The 7,681-nt window shown below is 35.9% G+C and overlaps 1 long non-coding RNA gene across 1 annotated transcript; it reads left to right on the forward strand.

Moving 5' to 3' along the window:
• Window positions 1–520: 520 nt before the first annotated feature.
• Window positions 521–6,744, forward strand: LOC129258320 (uncharacterized). Its single transcript, XR_010293451.1, has 3 exons — window positions 521–730; window positions 5,386–5,487; window positions 6,097–6,744. It is a non-coding gene; the product is annotated as an uncharacterized LOC129258320 (long non-coding RNA).
• Window positions 6,745–7,681: the final 937 nt, after the last annotated feature.

Genomic DNA, 7,681 nt, shown 5'->3' on the forward strand with positions numbered 1-7,681 from the left:
AAGCATCAACATTATTCACCGCATCCACCGCGGCTCCCCGGCCCCGCCACCACTATAACTTCAAACTTAATGTGCTAGCTGTTATTGCTGGTATTGTATTGATCTAATTTTTTGACATTATAGTTAGCCTATAATTTTAGATTCAAAATGGGACCTCACACAACAAATTTGGCCTTGGGGCTGAGATGTACCTTCAAGTGATCCACTGCACTGCGTGGAAATTTGTTCATCCGCCACCCTTTTCGCATACCCAACTTATGAAATGCGACCAAATGCATAGCGCAAATTTTACGAGAAATTGAGTTATAAGAGAGAAAATGAATTAAATTCACGTAATATTGCCTATATAGCATTAAAAATAAAGGTGGTTGAATTTTCTTTGGAAGGCTGAAGCCCCCGACCCCCTTTCCAGTACGCAATTAAGTATTTTCAGTGACAATGACGCAGGCAATCCATGGTTATGCACTTGGGCGAAACGATCGTGCGCACAATGGCGGGAACATTTGAATAGCTGATAGACAGTGAATGTGGATGTATTTTGCCGAAAGGAATGCAAGTAGTACCGCTTCTGGACACAATGACATGTTAAATGTCCGACCAAAGCGGCACACGACAACAGAATTTAAAAACCAGAAAGTTGTTCTCAAACTATATACAAGACTGGATTTCTTCTCCCAAATTACTCCCTATATGAGAAGAAAGATGAAAAGTGCACTGTGGTGAAAACCAGGTAAGTGAAATACGGTTATTTTCTAACAATTCTAATAAAGTTTTAATCACAAAAAATCATACAGTACCCCCTTTTTAACCTGCTTGTTTGGTGACTCCACAATGCAACAAAGTAGTCTGCATACAGGCTGACTAAAGCAAGACAAGACAGACGACAGTTCCAAATTTTGGAAGGTTTAAAATGGCTCAAGATTGGATGTCTGTACCAATAAAATCAAAACCGCAAGGGCAGCCATGAGCGTTTGTCAGTCAGTTATACTATGCAATCTTTGGGGGAAATACAAGAAGAAAGAAAAAAAATCTCCGAATTAGGTCGTGACACAAACAGCCTCGTTGTCTTTATGAGACAAATTAAAGGGGAGTGGCGGCCCCCAAAAAAGATATTTCGTTTGATATGAAGATTGAAATTGAAATTGAAACTTTATTTACCACAATCTTCATAAAAAACATACAAATCAAGAAGTATAAATATTTCAATAAAATACATTATAACAAAAGTGAGTATATTTAAGAATAGTGGAAGGATCACTGAAAAGTTACAAGGAACTTATAAATTAGTGATCCTGAAATTAAAACAAAACAACACAATTAAAAAACAAATGCAGTAAGGAAATATAGAACAAACAAACATAAAAGTATACAAGTGTATCTATATCAGTATTAGTATTAGACATTCTGCATGAAATGTATTTTTAAATGTCTTTTAAAACTTTGAAGGGTTTTGCACTGCTTAATATTTTGAGGGATCTTATTCCAAATAATGGGACCCCTACATAAAAATATGTTGTTTGAGAAAGAATAATGGCCATATATTGCACGAGTATCAGCTGAGTTTCTAGTATTATATGTATGTATATCTCTCTTGGTTTGAAATATTTTGTCAAAATTATTAGGCAAAAGGTTGTTATAATAAAAACAGATAATTTAAAATCATGTAGTTAAGAAATCGGGAGTATATGTAATAAAAAAAAGAGTTCTACTATGACTTAGAAAGGGTTTATGGCAAATTATACGAACTGCTCTCTTTTGAAGAAGAAAGATGCGGTTCAGTAAGTGTTGCTTGCAGGATCCCAAAACAATATTGCAATAAGATATGTAAGGTAAAATCAATGAATTATACAATGTAAGAAGAATATTTTGTGGTAAAATGTCTTTATGTTTACTCATTATTCCTATTGTTTTGGAAACTTTTCATAACGTTTCATAAGTAGGTTTAACATAACTTTACCAATGTGGGAAGCCTGTGAATTTTATTTGCCCTTTTACCATCATGATGACAGTTGCTACGATGGTAAAGTTATCAAAAGGGTTGGTCGAGTACAGTCATGTTGAAACAAATCGTGATTTCACTTATGGGGCCTAATATAGCTATAGAGGTGTCGACCCTGGCCTGATGGGAGAGGGAGTAAGGGGGTGATCATTCCCATGAGAATATATTATCATGGGGATATGGGGAGATTTCCCCCAATAATTCTGACAACTACATGCAGTGCGTATAAAAAAACGGGACAGATTCAAAAAGTCTATAAAACTTTTGTTTCAAATTATGATCTCTATATTTTGGTGTCAATAGGTGCTCTGAAGTATTATCCTTCAATGGCAATAAAATAATTTAGTTTCGTTCATGCTTGAGCGAACACGGAATGTTTTTGTCTGGGGTTAAAAAGGAGGCTTGCGCCAAAATGGCATAAAATAATAAATATGATGGTTGGACTTCTTGCTAATCAGCATACTTCTTCTTAACCTTTTCATTATCTTTGCCATAATTTTCGAATTATGCGGTCAAAATTCATTTCCAAATCTACTTATTTGCTCGAATTGTTCTGTTGTTCCTTTTTAATATGTTCTCTTTTAGCTTTTAATATTCCTTCTTTAGGCAAGAACAATTTTTTTAAACCGAAGTATGGGAGAGCGTGTTTTTTTTCTTCAAATCCCTTGATTGTGTGCTACAAAGGTTATGGTTATGGTTCAGTGGCATTCTGATGGGTGGGGACTTGGGGTGCTCCCCCAACAAAAAAATCATGACCAAGAAAAAAATGTGGAAAGGAAAATAACAGAAAACATAGAAAGTGAAATATGTTATCATTTTCTGAATATTATGTCAAAATCACAACATTTTGTATTTTAATAAAAAAGGGAAATTTTTGCTTGATGGCTTCACAACTTTTTAATACATTTTACCCGATCTGCCATATCTTGCTCCTTTAAATTGACTCAATACATCATTGCCGTTGAAAGACATGAATCCTTTCCTGTTTGTCCTGTCAAGCACATAAACTTGGTGAAGAATTCAATAACCTCTTGAAAATAGGATTCATGTCTTTTATAGGTACCAGAACATAATTTGTTTCAAATAATAACAGGATTTGAATAATTACAAATTCTCCCAATTAATAATGCAAATCTTCTTACTTGGGTTGACAAAAAGTTTTTTTTTCTTACTTATGAAGGAAAATTCAAAGGTAAAAGAAGTTTAAGTGAAAAACAAAAAAATTCAGGTAAATAAATAAATTTGTAAACGAAATTTGACAGCATAATTTGAAAATTATGGCAAGAACAATGAAAAGATTAAGAGGAAGTCTGCTGATTAGCCAAAAGTCTAATCATCAAATTTCTAATTTCTGCCATTTTGGCGCAAGCCTCTTTTTGAACCCCCGACAAAAACGTCCCATGTTCGCTCAAGCATGAACAAAATTTATTTTTTTAAATGGCATTTCAAAGATAACATCTCAGAGCATCTATTAACATCAAAATACAGATATAATAATTTGAAACAATTTTTTATAGACTTTTCAAAACTGTCCCGTTTTTTTTTTATACGCACTGTAGAAATGTTTACAAAATGCAATGCAATTACACGTTTTTAAACAGCAAAGGAAAGCACTATATAGAACCATTAAACCTGGCATTAAAATATAACATAATTGTAAACTGATCATTTTTAACCTCTGTCATTTTACTGCTGTCACTTTTTACCTCTGCCATTTTTACCTCTGCCATTTTATCTCTGTCCATTTTACCTCTGCCAATTTACCTCTGCCATTTTTATCTTTGTCCATTTTATCTCTGCCAATTTACCTCTGCAACTATTACCTCTGGCACCTTTACCCCTGCAACTTTTTACCTCGGTCATTTTCACCTCTGCCATTTTCACCTTTGTCTTTTTCACCTCTGCCATTTTTACCTCTGTCATTTTCACCTCTGCCATGTTTACCTCTATCATTTTTACCTTTGTCATTTTTACCTCTATGATTTTTACCTTTGTCATTTTTACCTCTATCATTTTGACCTTTGTCATTTTTACCTCTGCCAATTCCCCTCTGCCACTATTACCTCTGCCACCTTTACCTCTGCACTTTTTACCTTGCATCTAATGAAAAAAGGAAATTATTTCGATCACAAGAAGCTTAACCATTTCATTGTTGTTGTTTTTTGCCATAAGTTCTTAACCCTTGTACCCACTGGCGGATCCAGGGGGGCATAGCCAGCCCGTGCCCACCCGTGAAGTATGCCCCCCCCCCTTGAAAGTGAAGACCTTTTGAAATGAAGACCTCTTTTATTTATTTTTTTTGCTTTTCAAATTTTTTCGGGGACAAAATATCCTAAATTTCTGGTTGAAAAACATTTTTGGGGGGCTTGTCAAATTTTTTCCTCGGAAAAATGTGCCCCCCCTTTTGGAAAATCCTGGATCCGCCCCTGCTTGTACCCCTCAACAATTATAAGTTCATCATCTTATACCTCCGAAATGATGATCTTATTGTTTTATGGATTTTATTATTTCCTGCTCACAAGTTCAAGTTATTTAAACCAATCACACAAAAGACATACAGTTTGACAAACAAATAATAAGACATGATAGGTTTGGGACCCCATAGAAGCAGAGCTTATGAAAGGGGCCCCTTATATAGAACATTAACACAAGAATATTGATGACCAAATATTTACAACTAGAGAGTATATAAGAAGAAATACATAAAAAGATCCACACACACACACAGACACGCAGAACTTAACAAGTTAGATTTCCAAAATTGTCATAAATGCTTTGAGACCGGTGTGAGGAATTCTGCATAAGTGAGGTTAAAATATATACCGGTAAACAACTTCAATAACGGCCAAATTTATTTTTTTAACGATTACTCAACATTTCACTGGACTTTTAATTTCATTTTTTACTTCTATATCAAAGGGAAATATCACTTATTTAAAATATGCAAAAATTGTAATATTTTAATTGATCAACTCTCCCAATTGCTAATCACCATGTTGTGTATAATAAAAAGTGGGCGCGTCTTGGTCTAGTGGTACTGACTCTTGCCTATCAAACAGAGGGACGTGTGTTCGAATCCTAGCCATGGCGTGTTTTCCTTCAGCAAGAAATTTATCTACACTGTGCTGCACTCGACCCAGGTGAGGTGAATGGGTACCCGGCAGGATTAATTCCTTGAATGCTTGAGCAGAATACAGGCAGCCCAGCTAAAGCCGGGGTAATAATAGCAGGGCCCGATGGGAGAACAGTTTTCGGAAATTAAGTGGCTACCCTTGGTAAATATACCGCTATTATTATTATTATTAAAAGTTAACTTTATTAATTTAAAACCGATTTTTAATGAAGTTTACAGCGTTTTATTTGTTGGATTTTCTCTTTCTGTTCAGGTCAACGTTTGGTTGGGGTGGAATTTTCCTATAACCAGAGCCCCAGATCTCATTCCTGCAGTGATATCACCCAATTGCTGTTGAGCTAAAGGGCTAATGATGGTAAGTAGATTTGCCCGAACTAAGTACCCACTGGTAGTAACACAAAAGCTGCAATGTCAGGCATACTGAAGTATCACTAGCAAGAGAAAATGTATATAGTGTAAAGATATTGTATGAAAGCATGGATTTTTTAAATAGCTTTTTAGGGATTCTGCGTTTAGTGAATGTCATTTATAAAATGTTCTGATTAAAGACTGACATCAGCGTGGGATTGAGATCTGGAACCTTTTGAAAAGAACTCGTTTATAGCAAGTTTAAAAATAATCTTTTACGAATTATTACAACAATTACGAAACACCATTTTTTTCTCCATAAAACAGAAATATCAACAGACATGTAGGAGTTGTAATCAGCAAGGTGTGCAGCAATATCAATCAACTGTAATTGGATACCAGACATGCCAGAGGTCCTGATTATGTTTGCTTAAGTATTATTGTAACTATCATGGAAACTTTGATTGTGGTTGGCTGCAGATCGCTGTTACCTCATAAGAAAGGGGTCCTACATGGTCTGTTATTTTGTTGGATAATATGAATTTAGAAGAGAAACGGAAAATAATTTTATATGAGATTGTTTCGCTTGTTTCTTTTCTTTTTACATCGGCGCAAGAATTAACTGGTGTCGTTCAAGACTTCTACTCCTTCGATCCTGAGCCACATTTGCCGGAAGTGGAACCACCAATCGTGCATGCAGTCTGGTCAGCCCGGCTGGTCAGCGAGGAACTTGGAAAGCTTTCATCAGGAGGTGATGGCGCGGGTCATGCGAATAGGAGAATGTTGCTTGGAAGGCATCGGGAAGTGTGGTTATCTTACGTTAAGATGAGGTCTGACGTCATTTTTGACTGGCCAATCAGATTTTCCACTTGAGAGGACCCAGTTTTATAATCAGGCAGCAAGGTGACTTTTTATCAAATGAACTATAGGTATCAGTATCTGAATATTGGAACATTAACCCCAGTTACCTAACGTAAATGTCTGCCATTTCATCTCTTCTACATGTAGTCACCACAGGCGGAGACGCCTAAAAGGAGCGCCCGATTTTTTTAATTGATGTTTTAAAGGAATTGGGAAGAAAAATAGTTTGCCGGCGTAAATGGTGGGATATTGCATTCATAACTTATGGGTATAAAAACTCTTTGCTGAAAACAGATATTACGCTCTTTTTAAAAAGATTTCCTCATACTATAGTTTTTCAGAGAGTTACAAACATCAGTTTATAATATGAGTATTATTATAAACAAAACGACAAGAGTATGATAAAAAGAGAAATGAAATTAAAAACAAGAAAATGTAATGCTTTGCTTAAAAATACAAGTATTTCTATCTCGATTTGAATTGAAAATAGTGTAAGCCTAAAGCATGGGCGGAAATCCCAGGGGGACATACCAAAAATAATAGGGGGACATTTTTTGGGGTCTTTTATGATGGAAAAAAATACATCACTTCACAACTGAAATAATACATGTATTTTGGAGTAACTGACCTGATAACTTTTTTTTTCTTTTGCTTGTCAAATTTTGTTTGGGTTAAAATGACCTTACATTTTAGGTGATAACCTTTTTTTTTGCTTGTCAAATTTTCCAGGCCCTGGTCCCCCTACCTTTTGGGACAGATTTCCGCCCATGGCCTAAATGTAACTTGATACTCTCTATTGTAGCTCCAATAGTTTGTTAAGGAAATATATATTCTCTGATAGTGATCAAAGGGGATGTCATGTAGCAGAGAATTCAGACGTTTGATCTGGTAAATGTGGGGTTCCTTTCCGAAATTCGGATACTGGTACCTAGCTCTTTCGTTTAATCAAAAGTCCCCAATATTGCTCCCCTACTATACTATACCAAGAGGAGTAGGATGTGGATGGTGGACTTTGATTGACAAATCTATAGCATTTTGAGGGATTTTGATACCTTGGTTTGAAAGTAATTCATCCGATGCAGTCACATCATATTTAGGGATTATCAAGAATCCAGTTGGTCTTTAGCCAGCCCGAGATCGACGGCCATTGCGTTATTTAATACCTTGGTCACATTTGCTCTACGGCGGCCGTAGATACCTGAATTCGAGAGATTTCTGCGGCGGCCGCAGAAAATCTGCGGTGGCCGCAGGGTCGACGTACGGCGGATTCCTACTTTTTACAGGCCGTAGGGGTGGCCGTAGAATTTTAACTCGGAGTTATAACATTTTTTCTTTTCTAC

Source organism: Lytechinus pictus, chromosome 4 (assembly GCF_037042905.1).
Source record: "Lytechinus pictus isolate F3 Inbred chromosome 4, Lp3.0, whole genome shotgun sequence".
In the NCBI taxonomy this organism is placed as follows: domain Eukaryota; kingdom Metazoa; phylum Echinodermata; class Echinoidea; order Temnopleuroida; family Toxopneustidae; genus Lytechinus; species Lytechinus pictus.